Genomic DNA, 22,690 nt, shown 5'->3' on the forward strand with positions numbered 1-22,690 from the left:
TAGTAGCACAAGATATTTTGGGTGGGAGAGACCCAGGGATTGATCATTGTTTGAAATGCTATAGAAAATGTTTTGAACTTGCAGTACATACTAGGCCGAATTTTAAAAGCCCTGCGCGCATAAGTCCGGCCGGATTTACGTGCGCAGGGCACTCGCGCGCCGGCGCGCCTATTTTGCATAGGCCGCCGGCACGCGCATAGCCCCAGGACGCGCGCAAGTCCTGGGGCTTCGTAAAAGGGGCGGGAGGGGGCGTGGCGCCGGCCCGGGGGCATGGTCGAGGCCTCCGGACCAGCCCCCGGGTCGGGTGATGGTGCGCCAGCAGCCCGCTGGTGCGCGCAGATTTACGCTTGCTGAAAGCAGGTGTGGTCGAGGCCTCCGGACCAGCCCCCGGGTCAGGTGATGGCGCGCCAGCAGCCCGCTGGCGCGCGCAGATTTACACCTGCTTTCGGCAGGCGTAAATCTGCCAACAAAGGTAGGGGGGTTTAGATAGGGCCGGGGAGGGTGGGTTAGGGAGGGGAAGGTGAAGGGAGGCGGAAGGAAAGTTCCCTCCGAGGCCGCTCCGATTTCGGAGCGGCCTCAGAGGGAACAGGCAGCACGCGCCGGGCTCGGCACGCGCAGGTTGCACAAATGTGCACCCCCTTGTGCGCGCCGACCCTGGATTTTATAGGCTACGTGCGTATCTTATAAAATCCAGCGTACTTTTGTTCGTGCCTGGTGCACAAACAAAAGTACGCGCGCACGTAAATTTATAAAATCTACCCCACTGAGTGTCCATGGATGACATTTTACATGACGTGGGATCCATGGGATGTGGTTTCTGGTATATTTTAAGGCAACGTAGGTTGAGGAGTTCTGATGAGGTTGCCCCCTTAAGAGTACAGGGGGAACATGATTGGTGGGGAACTGGTCTGGAAATGTATAAATCCTGGGTCAAATTGGTGGGAGATGCCCTTTCTAGGTTGGAGCTTCGGTAGGGAGGAACCTCCAGGATACAGAGTCTTGGAGTAGGCCAGCCCTTGGGCTGGTGGGACTCAGGGACCCGCTAGTATAGAGTGGGCCCTGCAGGGGCTTTTCCTCTCATGGGAGAAAACATGGGGGCTAAGAAGAGGAGAGCAGGCAATTCCTCACCCTGAGGAAAAAGGCCTGGAGCAGGAGGTGAAGGGGTGACCCTCAAGGAGGGCTGGAGTGTGAAGGGAAACAGGGAAGCCTACAACTGAAGGAGGGAGAAAGCCAGGATGGTAGGAGAGAAGTGCCGTAGGTGGAGAGGTTGTGAGTACCTCATGGGGTCAGGCATGAGTGGCCTCAGGAGGTAATTGGGGATTTGAGCTCTATGTCTCCCAAAGCCAGAAAGAGAAACTTGGAGGAGGAAGGAGGGATTCTGGATTAATGGATCCAAATTCTGTTCAAATGTGGACTGGGGAGTGTGGTATTCCAAACACTGGGGTATCAGATAGTTTCAATATAGTGTGTGGGTTGTGTATCCTATGAACTCAGAATTCAGGACAAACTGTTTATCCTTTTCTCAAATGTACATAGTTGCTGGCTGGAAAATTCAGAAGAATAAAGATGGGTGTTTGGTTAAGTCTGTGAGCATGGCAGCATTAATGGAGAATTAAGTGAGACCAGGTTCATAGAGGGGAGGATAAGCAATGTTCTCCCTGTGCCAGCCAGGAAACAGTATTCTGCCCCACTGCTTCTAACCAAGTCCATTTTACCACCTGCATGACCCACATTGTTGAACCTATAAAATAAAATTAAAGAGAAAAGCCCTCACTATATGGCGACAGATCCTCTTGTTATTTTGTTCGCCCATTGATTGGGGTTGCACAAGCAATGCCTCAATTTGTGGAGATCCTTACTGATGCAAGCAGTAAAGATTTGGTATTTGGTTGGCTCGAGGGACAGTTGTTTCTCCCCCCCCCCCCCCGAAATCCTCGGTGCAGGCTTCCCTCCACCCATCTACTGCGCTCCTCCGATCCCCTCACACCTCATGGCTTCTTGTGGTGGTGGTTCCCAGATGATGGCAGCAGGCTGCTGACCCAAACCTGTGGCGCTCTCTGCATCCCAGGCCCAGATGGAAATGATTGGTGGGGAGAGAGCTTTCAGAAAGGGGATATCTTTCAAACTCAAACAGACCCCCCCCCCCCCCCATCCCATGGGTGCTTTTAGTGCATGCACTATAGGTAAATATTTAACATAAAGCTTTCCTCTTTTAAAATTAACAAAGTATGGGCATTAAAAGTGCCCGCACACTTTGCACTTGCTGTTTTGTGCAGGCAGTCAAGGAGGGGTAAAATAATGTGCATCCTTTTGGAAATAGCATCATTTTAGCCAGGCTGAGGAGAGCAATATTCAGATAAGGAAAACCAGACTAGATTGCCATTTTCAAGGATAAACAGGTCTGACAAGCATAAATTGTCTTTCAGGAAAACAGCCCTCTCAATGCGGCTAAACGTCCAGATAGAGGTCAATTTTCAAAGGGTTTAGGGTCCTCACTTTTGGAGTGAGGCTTCTAAATTTGCCCTTAGTAGGGTTGAGTGTCTAAATTTAGATTCCTCTTTCCACCAAGCTCCTAAATTTAGGAGGCCAAAATATGGGTGGCTAAAGGGGCGGAGTTGGGGTGGGGAATGAAAAAGGAGGGGCTTAAGCACTGATTTTTAGCACTAGGCACCATACTTATGACCCTAAATCTAGGCAAATGAATAGGTGCATACGTTTTAGGTTCTGAACTTTAGGTGAATTTTCTGCTGAAGACTTAGGTCCCTAAGTTTTGTTGAAAGTAGGTACCTAACAGGAGCCTAAATGTGGGAGCTCGGCTGCTTTTTTGGTAATATCACCTCCCACTGTGCTGCAACACAAGCAATGCCTCAATTTATGGAGATCCTTACTGATGCAAGCAGTAAAGATTTGGTATTCGGTTGGCTCGAGGGACAGCCGGATCGGGGGAGGGTATTCCAGGGCGGGGAAAGTTTTTAGGTTTAGTTATCCTTTTATATACCACCTTTCAGAAGTAAATCAAAGCAGTTTACAATTAAAAAAGCAACAAAATGAACTACAATACGTAAAATCCTAAGAAATATTGAGTTATACAATAACGCGCATCGATTGTATTTTCAAGTCTACTGTACATAGTCCTATTTTCCATGGAAAATCTACCAGCAGACAAAGCGGGGTCAAATGTCCGCTGATACTTTGTACCCACATCACGTGTAAACTTTCTCTTTGAAATTTGGCAGAACCATGAGGCCAGGGAACAATGACTTCTCGTTAATACAATTTAACAACCTGCCATGTAGTGCACCGCATTCACTTGAAATTCCTGCATGCCGTGTCTATGACCGACACGTTTTTCTACAGAGAAGCAGTGCCGATAAAGAGGCAACATCAGAAGTGCTGAGCCGTTAAGTCACTTTTCATCTCTCACTCATGCTGGATGCAACTAAATTTTTCATATCTTTTCACAATTCCGGCGAAACACACTTCTGGCACTAAGAAAACGGTCCAATTATTTAATATTACAACACTAGGGGCCCAACAAAATGGCCAATAAATAAACAAGGCAACCAATATCCTTTTGCATTCACAGTAATGTTTACACAGAATCATGCCGACCCAGATAATACACACACTGGGCCCAATTTTTTTTTTAAGACTTTAGAATAATTGGAAAACCCACCAGGGTACACGTTTGTATTATTTAGTTGGGGTTGCTGAGCAGAAGCTTCTGATTAATTTAAACTTTGTGATTCAAGGGCAGTTGCCTTGCACTTCCTTTAGTCCACTCTGTGCTAGGAATTTTAGGGACTACTAACAGAAAACTCTGAACAGGGCCAACCCAGTAACCAAATGGTAATCTTGCATGCAGCTGTGCATTGGACCTGGGCTCCATTTCTGGGCCAGATGGGGGGTGCTAAGGAGGCAGCAGTCAGAGCACCTGACCGGGAGATGAGGGGGGAAGGAAGGCACTGACCCATTGCTCAACAGTAGGACCTACTGGCCATGCTCGGGGTCAACAAATGCATGCTCTGAACGGAGCACGGGTGTGCGACATTTGGCCGAGGGGCTGCTGCTGTGATGGCCGGCCCAAGTACGGAGAGGGATATAAGACAGGGATAGGCATATAGCGCTGGCTCCCTGCCCTGGCTCCCAACTGACCTATGAAGATTAAAAAATAGAAGGAAACTTCCGGAACCTGCTCCAGTCCTCAAAATAAACATCTTTGTTTTCAGGATGGAAACAATCATCTAACACCTGCGATACAAGAAGACAGCCATCGTATTCATTTCAGTCCTATCAATCATATCACTGCTATAAATATAGTCTGTTTTCTAGTTTTATATCAGGTTTCTCACTTGGAAGAAGAATTGTCAAAGCTAAAACTGAAGTGCTTCTTATTTATCTGATACAATAGAAAAAATATATTAAAAAATAAATATTATTTATTTATTTTTTTTAACTAGGAACTTCAGAATAAAAAATAAAAAGTCCCATTTTCAACTGGATACCGGAGGCACAGAAAGGGTAAACTGACCTTTCCAAGGTCACACAGAGAGTAAGTGGTGGAGGTGAGCGGGACTCAGGACTCGATGAATCCAAAGTGTAATGCCCTAACCACACTTTCTCCCCTCCCCCCTCTCAACAATTTAAAGAGTCAGTCAGAGCGTTACAGAAGATCTCTTGAATCATCATCAGCATGGTAACTTTGGATTTACACAGCTCCTTTCCTCTAAACCTGATACCAAAACGCTTTACAACCGGGAGGGGCTATTTTCAGCGGCCGGTGGCAGCTTGCGATCAGATATTGAAAGGGAAACGCCCTACAGAATTTTCACTTGAAAATCTACCGGCGGGCTCATGCTGTGGGAAAGCATTTAAGCCACAGTTGAAATCAGTATAAAAGGAGGCGCAAGGATTTGACAATGAAATAATCTCTGTGCCAGCTTTTCTGAGCTCACCCTGGTCTCACCCCCAGCAATGCCTCTTCCCCACCCCACAATGAGGGCCTGGGACAATTTTTAAAGGACACTTGTTTAATAGTGGAAATTCCTCACTTAATTCTTCAAAAGCATCCCATGGTAGCATCAGATTTCTGGGTACCTGGATTGCCTATCTGCTTCCAAAAGAAATCAGGAATAATGCTATTGTTCATACCAAATTTCATTTATTTATTTATTTGTTTTATTTATGATACAATAACTTACCCACGGTCACACACAAAGTAACTGATTAAGGGATCTAAACTTTCATTTCAGCACTTAATGCCCTAACTAGCACTGCATCGCAACTCCTCTGAATAAGTCAGCACTTCATGCGCTCCACAGATCGCAGGATCCTGGGGAGTACGTGTTTAGAATTCCGATCCACGGGCTCTGATCTACATATGGCTGGTTGTACTTTCCAATTACGTCGAAGCTGTGACACTGGTGGGGTCGGGACCAGGGTCAGTCTTAGCAGCAGGCCCATGTGCACAATAAAGTTCTTTTTTTTTTTTTTATGGACAGTCAAACTCATTAACTGAGCAGAGGTTAGCAATTATAGAAAGAAGCAAATCCAGCAGTGGTTTTAAATGAGGAACCCCACAGTAATCCTATGAAACAGGTTGACTTGAAGGCTTTGAATGGTGGCATCAAAAAAATCTGTGAAAACTAAGCAATGAAGTGAAAAAGAAAACATTCAAGTGATGTTATTTGCGGAGCTCTTCTGTCTTAATGAATTTTTTCCCATTATTTTTACTGGTCATCATGCAGACGATAAGTGTACCAAGAAGATATTAAGAGCCTTTGTTCTTTTTCTGCTTACTATGTTGGTGCATAGCTAGTGGAGCTCTGCCATCCTGCAGTCTGCAGATTCTTACATTCATCTAACTCCAGGGGGTCATCATTATACACAGCATGGAATTGGCTAGCACACCAGAACTGAATGCCAGCATGTTCTGTACTCACCAATCAAAGGACAAACTCGAAGTGACCACAGAAAATTTAAGCCTGTGGAACCAAACCAGCACTAGTCCCTGTAAAGATAAGAGGCTCTGCCAATGTGCTCTGACGCTGTACCCTGGAGTCAACTTTTCAAAATGATTGGAGATGCTAAACTCAACACAAATTACCCCACCTTGGATGCAGTGAATGACTTTGCACAATTTTGGGGGTGCTCAAGTATCAGGTGCCAGCTCTGTGGGTACACCAATGATGGTGTAGACCAATTCTTTGATGGAAACCAAGATATTCAGTCAAGCCTCCTTTGTGTAGTGCCTACAGTAACAACCAACTATGTGTAGGGATGTCACCAAAATGTCCCTTACTGTAACGCGTCAGTCTTTGCAGACGCTGAATGTATGATGTCCTACACACCACAAACATGTTTAGAAGTCAAAAGGGTAGAAAGCCGTTACTGCAGAAATTCAAATCTAACTGTAACCCCATCTTTGAGTAACCATTAAATACCGATGGGGCCATAAAGTAATTTATGTTCTCCTTGGAGCCAGTGGCTAGCTCAAACTCTCACACAGTCTCTTTCTAGGGCCTGGTTCTTTTACTAACCGAAAGGGGGGAGCAACTCCTCCAGGGCCCTAGGTGGCAGGGGTGATGCTATCATTTTCCCTGGGAGAGGTAATGCTTTTTCTGCCCCTCCTGATGGATGTGAATGCCCATCAAACCACACGGGAGACTCTGGGTGAGTGTCCAAAAATAAACTTTACTGAAGTTGTAATCTGACTGGTAACTGGCACAATCCACATCAGTTCTTGTCCCACAGATGGCTGTTACAATTCTTTCTCTCTGAATCTGTGCAAGGGTCTCTCTCTCTTTTCCACTGCTAGGATCCATGAGGATCCCAAGTGGGCAGGGGTATCCTGATCTGGGCAGATGCCCTTCCCCTCCTCCCCCAAAGCTGGATATAAAAAAGGAATCAGTGTCTCTGCACAAAATCACAGATTTCTCACTCCCAGGGATTGGAGACTCCAAGTAGGGGTCCTCAGATGTAACTTTTTTTATTATTATTATTATTATTTATACATTTAAAAAAATGTACAAGTATCATAGCTTGCAAACAGAAACATTATAGGATTCTCATATCCAGGGAAGGAAAAGAAAAACAAGAAATACATATAATCATAAATTTAAAGGCTCACATACATTATCAATAATCGACCAGCAGGGACAAAAATTTATAGGAGAAATTAAGGAAATCAGAATAATGAAATAGGCTTAACCTAATACTTCAGCATTTATATTTAAACCCATGGCTAAAACCAGAGACATCAAGTAGGATGTAGTTGAGCTCTAGCATCTATCTATAAATGGCCTCAACTATTCAGGTGAGAAGAAAATATAATCATCATCCTTTTTTTTATAATACACTTACAGGGGTATTTTAATAAAAAGGAAACCCCCAAAGACAAAACTTCTTGATGCATGGAAAAAAAAACAAACCCTTCTCTCTTGGGTGACCTTAGAAACATCTGGAAACATTCGAATATTGTGACCATGAAAAGGAGAAATGATATGTCTAAAATATGCAGACACGATTCTACTAATATCATGCTCAACAACAAAGGAAACAATCAAAGTAGAACATTCAATAACTTCATAACCAGACTGCTCTAGAAAATTAGTTAAGTTCTCCATGTCCAGGGAAACTCCAGACAAAACCAGACAACAGCGTCCTTCACCTGCCGACTTCGAAGGGAAATAAACTTTTTTGATAGGGGGAATCTGATCCTTAACAACAAGAAGAATTTCACGTAAATACCTTCTGAAGGTAAAAAGGGAAGGCTCCCCCATAACTTTAGGAAAATTAGTCAGTCTCAGATCTCGGACGTCGGTTCCAATATTCCAAGAGTTCAATTCTCCTGGACAAAGCATTTTTCTCCTTCATAGAAGCAGCAGTGATGTTCTGAATCTCTTCTATCTCAGTTTCTATTTTACCAACAGAAGAATGTAACCCTGAGATAGTTTCACCATGAGACTTTACCAACGGATCCGGCTGATTTGTTAGAAAATCAATTTTAATATTGGAAACCTTTACAGCCAGCCCAGCTATCTTTTCCTACAAGGTGTCTAGAGTCACTACTGCCGGCTTGACAGGAGAGATCTGTAACTCACCCTGAACCGGGAGAATCTCTGCAAACGTCGGGAAAACACCTTCAAGCTGACACACCAGAAGCCCCAGAACGAACCGGGGAAGCTGCATCATTTCGAGCGGCCGCTTCTCCTCCATTCCGAATCGCGATATTCAACAAATCTGCCTCCCCGCTCGGCGTCCCCCCTCCTCCTCTGACTGAGACCTGACATCATCAGTCAGGGATGTCGGAAACACATCTTGCGCGGCTTCTCTCCTCGCAGGTGGTGGCCGGGGATTGGGGGGGGGGGGGTGCTGAATGAAACCTCATTCCCAGGCAATTGTAGCACTCCTCCGTCGACAGTCACAACAAGGCTCACCCCCTCAAGCATTGCCGAAGCAGAATGATGTAATAAGTGCCTGCTCAGCAAGGTGAGTTGGCATGCAGGGGAAAACCCTCACCTCGCCCTCTTCTCTTTGGTGGCACTGCGAAAAAGGAAAGAAGATCAAAGCAGGGAGAGCAGAGCTGTGCATGATTCTAATCAGGGCACCATCTTGCCCCTCTTGTCGCACACCCTCAGATGTAACTTGATATTGATCTCTCTCACAGTTTTTCCAATGTCTCTCGTTTGTTTGTTTCTTTATTAAAATGTCTTAATCGCTTCGCGCTCACGCCCTGAAAAATTTACAAAGTAAACTTACACAAAATCAACATAAATAAAACACAACATAACTTCACAGACAAAATATGAGGCGATTTAAATACCCAAAGTCCAACTAGATCTTAAAATTGTGATATTATTTTAATAAATGTTTGGTTCGTCAGAAAAGAACTTAACGCTGATTGAAATATTTTAGAGCATTCCATAAGTCTCAAAGTCGCAGGTATGGTAATCCACATGGTAGGTACCACTACTGAAAAAGCACAATCTCTAGTAGTTGACAGTCTCCCTGCTCATACTGTAGGCACTTCAAGAAGACCCTTTTCTTGTGATCTGAGATGTCTGGTGAGTTGATATATTCGTAGCAAGAAATTAGTCCAACGCAAAGAAGAAATGCTAAGGAACTTATGAGTAAGAAGCAATATTTTGGATTGAACCATAAAACAAACAGGTAACCAATGAAGATGGTGGAGGGTAGAAGTGATGTGGTCAGCATGCTTAATTCAAATGACCAATCGGGCTGTAGAGTTAAGAAGTAATTGAAGAGGCTTTAAGGCCAAATCAGGTAGCTCAATGTATATTGCACTGCAATAATCCAAGATGGATAACACTGATGCTTGAATAACTAATTTGAAATTGTCCGGTTCTAGAAGATCCTTCAGGGTATGGAGAACTCTAAGTTTGAAAAAGCTACTTCTAGTCACAGTCTTTATATGATGGTTAAACAACAGCTTGGAGTCAATCCACATACCAAGGCTTTTCACATAAGAGGAGATGGGAAAATTAAAGTTGTTCAAGATTATGTTAGAAGGAACATTAGTACTGTTGGAACGCAGGCAAACCAAAAACTCTGTTTTTGAGACATTTAGAGAAAGTTTGTTGTGCTGCAGCCATTGTTTAATGGCTGACAAACAGATACCAATAGGGTTCACTGTATCAGTCCAGACAGTACTCATTTTGACGTAGAATTGAATATAGTCTGCAAAAAGTCTATATTCTTCACAAAGGCTCATCAGAATCTTACAAATTGGGGCTAGATTTGTGAGAAGCGATTGGAAAGATAGGATGTAAACCATGCTTGAACATAAAAAATGCCATACTGGGTCAGACCAAGGGTCCATCAAGCCCAGCATCCTGTTTCCAACAGTGGCCAATCCAATCACATGTACCTGGAAAGTACCCAAACATTAGATAGATCACAAGCTATTATTGCTTATTAATTACCGTAATAGCAGTTTATGGCTTTAACTTCTAGGAACTCATCCAAACCTTTTTTAAACCCAGTAATACTAACTGCTGTAACCACATCCCCTGGCAATGAATTCCAGAGTTTAACTATGCGCTGAGTGAAAAAGATTTTTTTTTTAATTAGTTTTAAATGAGCTACTTCCTAACTTCATGGAGTGCCCCCTGGTCCTTCAATTATCTGAGAAAGTAAATAACCGATTTACATTAACTTGTCCAAGTCCTTTCATGATTTTGTAGACTTCTATTATATCCCCCCTCGGTCATCTCTTCTCCAAACTTCTATTATATCCTACCTCGGTCATCTCTTCTCCAAACTTCTCCTATGAGGAAAGGCCCTAACTTCTTTAGCCTTTCCTCATAGGACAGTCAATCCATGCCCCATATCATTTTGGTCACCCTTCTTTGCACTTTCTCCATCGCAACTATATCTTTTTTTAGATGTGGCGACCAGAATTGCACACCATGGAGCGATACAGAGGCATTATGACATCCTCTGTTTTATTTTCCATTCCCTTCCTAATAATTCCTAACATTGTTTGCTTTTTTGATCAGCATTGCCACTGGGCCGACGATTTCAATGCTTGATTTCTCTTTTCTTTCTTGAATCCTTGATGGAAAAGGATCCACTGCAACATGCAGCTCGTGATGTTTCTTACTAGGGCAGGAAGAAGGGGCAACAAAAAACTCTTCTCCCTAGATCTTCTGACCCAAAAGATGAATTTAAACACCAGAAGGCACTACAGCGGGTCACCACCATACCTCTATTCTCCTGGAAGGTGCAGAGGAGCAGATCTTCCCTATCTTAGGCCCTCTCCCTAAGAAACACCCAAGGATCTCACATGCTTATCAAGAAAAATATTCCAAATCCCCCCCCCCGCCCCAAAAAACCTGAAAACAAACCCTACCAGCCAGTGAGTGGACTGAAAGAGCTGCTCCCACAACCTAAGCCAGAGACTGCAAGCAGGTGGTACTTCAGTCCCAGGGTAGACCAAAACCAACAAAGGCAAACTACTATTAAAATTATCTGATAGCATCATTCAACCAATCCTTTGATATAGGAGTGAAGGCTGGGGTCTGTCATTAACCTCAAACTATACAGATAGGAATCCTGTCCCTCCAGTTCTACAAACAGACACTTTGTGTCCACGGAAACGCCTATAGTAATGGGTGCAGAGCAGAATTAGGACGCTTCTCCTTACTATTCACCATACAAAAAAGAATATTCAAATTTTGGTGTCATCTCAATAACAAAGATACAAACTCTATCCACTACCAAGCATTCTATGAAATAACACAAAACTCTGGGAAAAAAGCACTCACCACGTATGTATGTAGCAAATAGTAAATCAGAACTAACTACCAAGGATACGAAAAGGCAGCAATACAAACCTTGCAACACCCTAGAACCCAAATATCTCCCTCACTGGGAGATACAGATTGGAAAACAGAAGAAGCTGGACTGCTACAGATTTCTACATAGAAACTACATGTTAGCAGAATACCACACCTCTGTTATAAATGCAAAACACAGTCAGAGCCTTACCCAATGCAGACAAGTGAACACAGACTAGAAGCAGAAATAAGCAAACACTGAACTGGAAACCCCAAGAAGCCAGACTCTGTATGCAATGCAACACTAGACCAATAAAACTAGAAATGTACTTCCTCCTATACCGTGCAAAATACAAAGAGACTGAAGATGCACATTTCCCAAAGCTGAGAGAGAAAAATCAGATGTCCAACAAAAATGTGTGTGTAATCCTGGGAGAAACAGGAAAACAGCAGCTATGGCAGCAAAATGCGTGCTATCCTGTCACCAGGCTAGAAATGAAATCTGACCAGGAGCAAAATGGACCAGCACCAAAACCTGGGAATTATCCTCTCTCTACCCTGTAATTTTATTTTACAATTACTAGTTTTTAAGTTTTCCCTCTTTACATTATTCATCTTATGTATTACTTTGACAATACATAAAAATTGTCATACTAGTAAAGTTACCTGAATCAGAATGCTGGTGGTGATGCAACTACATAAATGTGAGGATCTTTATAAACAGGCAACAGCATTTGTTTAAAAGTAAATACTGTAATTAGATTCATGAAATAGCAGCAGAATTTAGACTATGGCAACTAGACATAGCTCAGTGTGATGTACGCTTTTCTGCAGCATCTGATGCTGGTTCTGATAATCCTGTCATGAATGACAAGTTTTAAGGCCCTTGATCTCATTCAGGAAATCATTTATCAAGACGTGTTTTGTACAGCATTGGCTATAAAATGATTTCTTTTGCAAGGATCTGTCAGAAGAGTATGAGCTGTGAAAACTATAGATATTTCATGGCATAGATGTTTGCAAAAAAAGGGCTAATGGCTGCCTTTGACAGATATTTCCATGTGCCAGAGTTAAATAAGAGCAATAAGCCACACCATCTCCAACTGCATCTATTTGTTAGATATGGTGTCCAATTTCTAGCTCTAGTGGCCATTTCAGAGTTCAAAACATTTTTTTGCATGCTATGACCATGCAACTCTTATTAGTTAATGAAATCAAACTTGTTTTACGAGCACCACCAGAGAGTACAAGAGTGAACTCATATTTACCTGCCATGCTTCCTCTGCTCCTATTAGTCTTCCTCATTTTTGATAGTGTGGTGGTTTTGTTTATAATGTTTCTGAATGATTTTATTTTTAATACTCCAAATGTAATCTACTTTTCTTTCTTGAGGTGGCCTTTTCCTTGGTGGAACTGTAAGCATTTTCAAGTTTCAAATGCTGGAGGATAAAGAAATATTTTGCCTTGGATAAGCAAATTATCCTCTCAAACCAAACCATACCATATTCTTAACCGATAAAAAACAACAAGTCATTAGCCCTGTTAAAGGCATGCAATTGTTCCTTTGACAGATGGCTCAAGATGCAGACTCCAATAAATGAGTTTATTACAGGAATGTATGCATATATACAGTAGCTATAGAAAAGCTACACCCTTTCCAAAATCTTTTATCCTTAATAGCCTGGAAGTAAAATGCATGAAAAAGTGTTTGCGCCTTGTATCTCACATCCTACCCCACAATTGTCAAGTGAAAAATATACTCTTACTTAGAAAATGAGGTAGAAATAGCTTGGTTAGGTAAGTGTCCATGCCCCTTGTACTTCTGCAGCAGTCTGGTGTAACCAATTGCCTTCAAAAGCACACATCAGGTGAATTGGTCCCACCGGTGTTAAATTATACTGAGTCACATGACAGGATAAATTCAGCAGTTCCCATAGGCTATCTCTGCTGGGTAGTGCATTTTTAGGGACCTTTATTTTCAGTTTTATTTTATTTATCCCACGAATTTATGAACAAAATCAGGAGCAGATCAGTGGTAAAAGAGTCACTTTTTTCTCCTGATTTTTCTCCCATTTTTGTTCATTATAATATTTACTGATAAAATGCAAGGGAAAATAAAATAAAAACTGAAAATGAAGGCCCCTATGCATTTCCAAGCAAAGATGCAAGCTCAAGCACCAAGCAGATGTGACAAGAACTCTGGGACAAAGATGTACTTCTGCAGCAGGTCTGGGGATGGGTATGGAATTAATTAAAAGTCCTCGAATATCCCTGCGAACACAGTCAGGAGGAATATTAAGAAGTAAGAACTGGACGATGTATGGCACCACTAACACCTTGCCTAGATCAAGCCTTCCTACCAACTGGCTGGCTGAGTATGAAAGAGACCGATTAGGGAGGCAGTCAAAACACCTTTAGCAACTTGGAAAGAGTTACAGGCTTCCCAGGCTGGGATTGGTCAAAGTGTGCATGTGACAACAATATCACAAGCACTCCACAGATCTGGCTCTATGGAAGAGGGTCAAGAAGGAAGCAATTACGCAAAATAGCTCACCTTGCATCCCAGTTGAACTATTCAAAGGAACATTCTGGGGAGAGTAGCCATGTGGCAAAAAGTTTTGTGGTGTGACAAACTAAAATAGAACTTTTTGATCTGAATGCAAAGTATTTCATTTGGTACAAACTCCAAAAATCACATCGCCCAGAAAGCACCAACCCTACTGTAAAGCATGGTGGTCGCAGCATCTTGTTATAGGGATGTTTCTCATTGCCAGAGCTAGGGCACTTAATACAGAAGGAATAATGAATGGAGAAAATTACAGAAAAGCCCTTGAGGATAACCTGCTGCCCTCTGCAAGAAAGCTGAAACTGGGACATAAGCCCACTTCCAGCAGCTCAACGACTGAAAGCACTCAGCCAAAACTACACTAGAAACAGAACAAAAATGAACCAAAGTGGCCCAGTAAGAGCCTCAACCTCAATCCAAATGAAAATCCGTGGCATAACTTGAAGATGTCCTTCAATGTTCCCCCAGGGAACACGACAAAGCGTCAATAATCTTGAAAAAAGAATAGTCTAAAATTGACAAATATAGGTGGGCAAAGTTGGTGGAGATCTATCCCAAAAGATTCTCAGCTGTAATTGCTGCCAAAGGTGCTTTTACTAAGTATTGATTAGGGTGGCAAGGGGGATAAACTTTTACAATTGTTAGATTTTGGTTTTGGTTTTTTTTTTTTGATATGTATATGCTTTGTCACCCAATAAAACATTTCCAGCCCCGAAAGGTGTGGAGTATGGTGTGTTGATGATTAGATAAAAACCTCCTAATTTAAATGCAAGCAAGTCTGAGACTCCGATACAACAAAATGTCAAAAATGTTCAAGAAGGTATAGACTTTAAATAGCCACTGTATAGCCCAGATTTGTCATTACTGGCTTTCAAAACTAGCATACAAAGAGCAGTTTTAATCCTCTCTCCTTCTGAGGGCACTACAGTTTGCAATTCCCATCACTGAAGATTTTCCTCCAAACTGAAGACCCCACCTTGAGTATTGTGTATGTAATCCCTTTTTCAGTGGTTGTCCTGAATACGGGAGTAGTACATGGTTGTCCTGGTGCCTCAAACTCTCTCTCTCGCTCACTCTCTTTCTCGTTTGCTCAGTCCACTGGCACTGGGTGCTGGGGTTCCTTCTGGTAGGGAGGACAATTCACCTCCAGGGTACAGGCACTCAGGGATGACATAACTCACATACGGGCCGATACAGTACAGTGTGCTCCGGCGGAGCGCACCGTTAACCCGCATTTGGACGCGTGTTTTCGATGCGCTAGCTTTACCCCTTATTCAGTAAGGGGTAATAGTGCGCCGAAAACGTGCATCCAACCCCCCCGAAACTAATAGCGCCCGCAACATGCAAATGCATGTTGATGGCCCTATTAATTATTCCCGCGCGATTCAGTAAGTAAAATGTGCAGCCAAGGCGCACGTTTTACTTTAATAAATTAGCACCTATCCAAAGGTAGACGTTAATTTCTGCCGGCGCCGGGGAAGTGCATAGAAAAGCAGTAAAACCTGCTTTTCTGTGCACCCTCCGATTTAATATCATGGCAATATTAAGTCGGAGGTCCCGAAAATTAAAAAAAAAGTTAAAAAAAAAATTTGAAATCGGCCCGCAGCTTGAAAACCGGACGCTCAATTTTGCTGGCGTCCATGTTCTGAACCCCTGGCTGTCAGCGGGTTTGAGAACCGACGCCGGCAAAATTGAGCGTCGGCTGTCAAACTCGCTGACAGCCGCCGCTCCTGTCCAAAAAGAGGCGCTAGGGATGCGCTAGTGTCCCTAGCGCCTCTTTTTACCGCGGGCCCTAATTTAAATAAATTAATTTACTGAATCGCCCGCTCTCCCGCTATTTTTACTGTATCGGCCTGATAGGTCTCTCAGTCTTTTCTCTCAGATGTACACTCTTGGGATGTTCTCACGTCTGGGGCACCTCATTTATTTAATTTATTTATTTGGCCATTTTATATACCGTCATTCCAAATGAAGATCACAATGGTTTATAACATGACATCCAAAACTTTGATTGACATAAACAAACATATAACATACATATTATACACTGACACATGCATTGACTACCATGTTACAGATCGACACATATACTGACTAATATAATCAGGGAGATGTGGGTCTACAGGGATGTTCTGGTACATTTAGTGGGCGGAGTAGGGATAAAGTGTGGTAATTAGTTCAATTGTTATGTTCTTTAAGAGATTGTCTTTGTAGATATATGTTCTGAGTTAGATCATTTTTAAGCCAGGTTACAGGCATTTTTAAATAACCATGTTTTTAGATCACGTTTTAAATTCTTTGTTTCTGTAGTCAGTCGAAGAGGCTCAGGTAGAGAGTTCCATAGTTATTGGGCCTGCTATGGACAACATACAGTCTCTAATTTTCTCATAAAAAAAAGAAACACTGGACCAACAAAATCTGTACTGCAACCAAAAATATCTTACAGTCCAATTAGCAAAGAAAAAGCTCTTCTCATAAAATTAACCAATTCAAGATGTCTTTGTTATCTCAGTTTGTTAGCCAAGTTATTGTCCCTCAGATGGTAGGCAGTAGGAAACAGAATCAACACTCCTGATTGATAGAGAATGGTTTCCTGGTGGGGAATGGGATCGCCCAACTCCTTCTCTGAAGGTACTTTGGACTTCTGGTTAGAAAGTCCCAAATTACAAAAATCACATTCTCTCTCCTTCTCAGGGAGAGGAACTGGTGGCAAAGATTCCTCCCAACAAAACGGGAACAAAACTCTTCTCAAAACAGCAACTCATTTCTCAACAAGCAAGACACTGCTGCCTTTCTTTTGTATGGCAGGCAGGGAATCACAGCTCTTAGTCCCTATAGGCAGGAGGGAAAATCCTCCAGAGGCAGGATCACACTCAACACAAAAATCCAAAATTTCCAAAAACCACAATCTCACAATAACTCTTCTTCCATTCCAGTCCCAGAGACACTCCCTGGCAGACCATAATTTGTAAGCTATCATTAAAATAGTGTATTGTACCTGAAGGCTGGAGGGTGGCCAATATATCAATGATCTTTAAAAAGGGCTCCAGGAGTGTTATGGGCAACTGCAGACCGGTGAATCTGACTTCAGTGCCGGGAAAAATTGAAGAAACTATTCTAAAGAATATAATCACAGAACATATAGAAAGACAAGGTTTAATGGGGACACAGCCAGCATAGATTTACCCAAGGAAAGTTTTGCCTCACCGATCTACTACATTTTTTTGAATTGATTAATAATCATGTGGATAATGGTAAGCTAATGGATGTCATGTTTTTGGATTTTCAAAAGGCGTTTGACAAAATGGCCATGAGTGACTCCTGAGAAAATTAAAAAGTCACAGGTTAGGGGGCAATGTCCTAATGTGGATTTCAAACTAGTTAAAAGTTAGGAAACAGAGAGTAGAGCTAAACTGGTCAGTTTTCTCACTGGAGTAAGGTAAACAGTGGAGTGCCTCAGGGGTCTGTACTGGGACCCGTGCTTTTTAATATATTTATAAATGATCTAAAAAAGAGAACAACGAGTGAGGTGACCAAATTTGCAGACAAGACAAAATTACTCCAAGCTGTTAAATCACAAGCAAATTGTAAAAAACTGCAGAAGGATCTTGCAAGACCAGGAGACTGAGCATCCAAATGGCAGATGAAATTTAATGTGGACAAGGGCAAAGTCATGCACATAGGAAAAAGTAACCCACACTGTAGATACACAATGTTAGGGTCCATATTAGAAGTTACCACCCAGGAAAAGGATCTGAGTGTCATCGTGGACAATACTTTGAAATCTTGAGCTCAGTGTAAGGTGGCAGTCAACAGAGCTAACAGAATGCTAGGAATTATGGGGAAAGGAATAGAGACTAAAACAGAGAATGTCATAATACCTCTGTATTGCTCCATGGCAGGGCTGGTGCTAGACTTTTTGCTGCCCCGTGTGAACAGTTACTGTGCTACTCCCCTCATTTTTTGGTTGTTTTTTTTTTAAAGCACAGAATACCCCACCTAAGTTAAATAGGCAGAACACAGAATAAAGAGACTATAAAGAGACTATAAAGTATAAACTGAAACTGAACTGGAAACCGTATCAAGCCAGACTCTGTATGCTGTGCAGCAATGGAGAAACAAACATCACCCATCCTCATAAATTATTCATCAAACAATAAAATCAAGGAATTTAAACCAATCATATTAGTAAAACCAAACATATAAAAAGAATATTTCCAACGTGCTAAGGAACAGAACATCCAATAATTAAGAGGTCATACAAAATTTTACAAATAATAAAACTATTTCAAAATGGAAGACAGGCACTCAATAATTAAAACTAATAAGAATGGAAACTGAAAACGTTTAATTTCCAGACATCCTGAGTATGGTGTGGATTAATGGGGCAGCACAAACTTTCTTTATATACACACACACCCCAGTCAGGTTCCCATTCATTCCCCTCCCCCAAGCAGGTTCCTACACATACACACATCCCAGTCAGGTTCTCAAGCGCACACAAACAACCCCACCCCCACTTCGGCCAGGCTCCCATTCCTACATACACAGCCCAGACAGGTTCCCATACACACACCCCCCCCCAGTCAGGCTCCCATTCACATACACACACCCCGGTCAGGCTCCCATTCATACATATCACACACCCCAGTCAGGCTCTCATGCGCACACAAACAACCCCCACCCCCACTCCAATCAGGCTCCCATTCCTACATACACACCCCAGACAGGTTCCCATACACACAAACCCCCAGACAGGCTCCAATTCACACACACACACACACACACACACACACCCCTGTCAGGCTCCCATTCACACATACCACACACCCCAGTCAGGCTCTCATTCACACATACCACACACCCCAGTCAGGCTCTCATTTACAGGCTCTCATTCACACATACCACACACCCCAGTCAGGCTCTCATTTACATGCACTCATTCATTCACACACACACATACCATCAGGAGCTGTTCTGCAGCTCCTATTTTTCACTCAACACATAATTGAGCTCTGGAATTCATTGTCGGAGGATATGGTAAAGGCAGTTAGCATAGCTGGGTTTAAAAAACGTTTGGAAAAGGTCCTGGAAAAGTTCATAAACTGTTATTAACTGGTAGACTTGGGGAAAGCTACTACTTATCCCCAGCAAGGGATCTATTTACTCTTTGAGATCTTGCCAGGTACTTGTGACCTGGATTGACTACTGTTAGAAACAGGATGCTGGGCTTGATGGACCATCGGGTCTGACCCAGTATGGCAGTTCTTATGTTGTTTATTAATGTCTGTTCCCCGGGTATCAGCCTATGCAGCCTAAAATTAGAGAACATTCTGCAAAATTCTCCAGCTTCCTTGAACTCTAACTGAAAAATGCCACACTGCTCCTTGTGCTCTGCCTGCTTTTATGCAGGCTGCTGACCATTCCAGGCAGCCTCACAGGAGGTGCCCGCAAGGGAGGGTCTGCAAACTCCCACCTCCTACTTAATCCCAGCCTAGGGCTTAAGCTAGGGACAGTGGATAGTGGGGACCTAGAGGATCTCTATAGGTAAAAATCTGGATGCCGTGCTTTCATAAGGAGACTGAGGGGATGGAATCTGTTCAGAGAAGAGCTACTAAATTGTTATGGGGCCTATAACACAAGCCTTACTGCATAACTTCCCAACCCTGACCCAGTGACCCCACAGCCAATCAGGTTTTCAGGATATCCCTAATGAATATGCATGCGATAAATTTGCAAATACTGAGTCTTCTGCCCCCTCCCCCCCCTAGCCAATCCTGATGACGGGATTGGCTAGGGGGGGGAGGGGGCAGGGTTGCAGAATACGTCTGGGATGCCATGTAACCCATTCAAATGTACTCGCTGGAGGAAAGGAGAGATCTGATTGAAACATTCAAATAATTGACAGGCTTCAATACATTTCAGGAAGGCAACATTTTCTGTAGGAAAAGAATTTCAAGGACAAGGGTCATGATTTAAAGCTGGAGGGAGGAAGGCTCAGAAGAAACAGGAGAAAATACTTCTTTTCTGAGAGGGTGGTAAATGCTTAGAATTAATAAAGGGTGGATTTTTTTTTTTTTTTGTAATAGTTTTGGAATTATCAGCAGAGGTTGGTGGAAACCAGCTCTATGAGAGAATTCAAGCATGCTTGGGACAGATAGAGGATGGTGGCAGTAATTGAAAACAATCCACCCTTCCTCTTGAGCAGTGGCAAGGGAACAGATGATAAAAAGAAAGCAAACAGCAGAGAAAGGAAACACAACTTAGCAACACTGCAGGCCACAAGGAACTTGGGCTGAAGCCAGCAGGCTACAACTCCCCCCAGAAACAAAGTAGGCTGATGCCAGCAGATGGTAGTGGCCGAGTATTAACCAGCAAAATGATAAAAAAAGAAAGCAAGGGACAGAAAGCAAGCATGACCAAGCGGCACCACAGGCCACAGGGCAGCTGGGTTGGTGCCAACAGGTGTAGATGCCTCAGAAACCAACCAGGTTGGTGCTAGCAGGTTGGTCGTGGCCAAGTAATGTCCAACAAGGTAACAGGACCTAGATGACCAGATGTTCAAACAACAACCTTGCTAGTTTTAATAGCTACATTATTACAAAGCATGATGGTAAAATGTAAGATTGGGGAGAGGAGTACTGTTGGATTAAATATGGGAACTGAATTCTGCCCAAGAAGGTCGAGAACCAAAGAAGAAGACGACAAAAACTGACTTGGATAAGAAGCAATATCCTGCCTTGATCTTACATGATGAAATCTGGATAAGTCCCCAGACTAATCAGTTTCTGGATGGACAACTCCCGCAGGAGTGGAAATCAGACCTGTCTCAGCCAATGACTAGCTATGAGGATCATAGTCCCTCTGTCATCACAAAGCTTCAAAAAAGTATTTGCCACTAAGGGAATCAGAGAATGCACATACAGAAAAACCTTGACCCAGTGACGGGCAAGGTTGTCCGAGGCTGGTTTGCCATCTGACCTGGACAGGGAGCAGAACAGAGGTACCTTCCGGTTGCAGGGGGACATGAACAGATCTACAACTGGGCTACCCCAGAAGTGGAAAACCAGATTCTCTACCCCCTGGTCCAGGGACCACTTGTACAGTCTGAAGGCTCAACTCAGCTTGTCCGCTATCACATTCTCTGTTATGGCCAGATACATGACTCTGAGCACCATCTCGTGGGCCAGGGACCAGGACCAGATCTGGACCAGTTCCTGATACAGAAGATACGATCTCATGCCTCCCTGCTTATTGACATACCACATGGCTACTTGGTTGTCGGTCTGGATCAGGACAATTTTGTTGGACAGCTGACCTCTGAAAATCCATAGCGCGTACCTGATTGCCCGAAGCTCCAGGAAGTTGATTTGCAACGTTCCTCAGCCGTTCACAGTCCCTGAGTGCCTAGCCCATCTACATGAGCTCTCCATCCCAGGGTAGATGCATCCATGGTAATCACAATTTGAGTAGGGAGATTCTGAAAGGAAATCCCCATTCTAGATTGGAGAATACCCGCCACCAGGACAGAATCCTGGAGAGATGGGGTGACTCAGATGCAATCCTGGAGGCTCTGAGTGGCTTGGCATCACTGGGACCTCAGGGTCCACTGGGCTCTGCACATATGTAAGCGTGCCAAGGGAGTAACATGGACTGTCACGGCCAAGTGACCCAATAGCCTCAACATGTGCCAAGCTGATAGCTGCTGGCGCTGTTGCACCTCTGTCGCAATGGTCAACAGAGCAACAGCTCTCTGGTGCGACAGAAAGGCCCTGGTTTGAGCAGTGTCTAGCATGGTTCCAATGAAGTCCAACTGAGGTAATGGACTGAGATGGGACTCTGGATAGCTGAGAATGAACCCTAGTGACTCCAAACCATGCTGAGACGTGCTCTTGACCATCCAATCAACCAGATATGGGAAAACATGTACTCCTAGTCTGCGGAGGTGCGCCACCACCACAGACAGGCATTTTGTGAAGACTCATGAGGTGGACGCGAGCCCTAACAGAAACACCCGGTACTGGAAGTGCTGTTTCCCCTCCACAAACTGGAGAGACTTTCTATGGCTGGGGAAGATCTCGATATGGGTGTTTGCGTCCTTTAGGTCGAGGGAGCATAGCCAGTCCACTTTTTGCAAAAAGGAGATCAAGGTGCCCAAGGAAACCATCTTGAACTCTTTTTTTTTTTTAGAAACTTGTTCAAGGGCCTCAGGTCTAGGATGGGATGGAGTCCTCCTGTTTTCTTTGAAATCAGGAAGTACCTGGAGTAGAATCTCCACCCTCTTTGCCCTGGTGGTACAGGCTCGACTGCTCTGGCCATTAACGAGGAGGAAAGCTCCATCTGTAGTACCTCCTGATGTGCTACCAGCCCCCAAAATAGACATGGAGGGCAATTTGGTGGACGATGGACAAAACCCATTGGTCCGAGGTTACACTGGTCTACCAGTTCGCAAAGAACCGCAGCCTGCCCCTGACCGGAGATCCATCATTCCAGGTACTGGCAACTGGCTTATGCTCCCTACGGTCTAGTCAAAACCCCGTCCCTGGAGTTGACTGAGGAGCTGTCTGGGGCTTGGGAGCCTGATGTCCTTGGCCTGGAGGAGATCGACAATAGTTAGTCTTCGGCACCCCTATCCACCAGCAACATCGACGAAACCAACAGTTCCACTGATGTTGATGGCGCGGTGTCCATCGGTGCTGCTCTGAGGTTCTCTGATGCCAATGTCGCCAATGCCTTGGACTTCCTTGACCGGAAGAGTGTGTCCATCTTCTCAAGTCTAAGCAAGTCTTCAGCGTCTCTGGGTGAACAGAAGCCAACCCCGGAC

At 43.7% G+C, this 22,690-nt stretch overlaps 1 protein-coding gene across 4 annotated transcripts in view; it reads right to left on the bottom strand.

The window, feature by feature from the left end:
* The window catches only part of PDZRN3 (PDZ domain containing ring finger 3), a 395,777-nt gene that overhangs the window by 169,034 nt on the left and 204,053 nt on the right, over positions 1-22,690 (bottom strand). Inside the window, exon 1 of one of the 4 annotated variants that reach the window (XM_029601106.1) lies at positions 12,569-12,658. The exons of the other annotated variants lie outside the window; for them this stretch is intronic. The gene's annotated coding sequence lies outside the window, so the exon portion shown is untranslated. Of the gene's footprint in view, positions 1-12,568; positions 12,659-22,690 lie in introns of those variants that run through there. 4 annotated transcript variants of the gene reach the window in all.

Source organism: Rhinatrema bivittatum, chromosome 4, assembly GCF_901001135.1.
Source record: "Rhinatrema bivittatum chromosome 4, aRhiBiv1.1, whole genome shotgun sequence".
Classification (NCBI taxonomy): Eukaryota; Metazoa; Chordata; class Amphibia; order Gymnophiona; family Rhinatrematidae; genus Rhinatrema; species Rhinatrema bivittatum.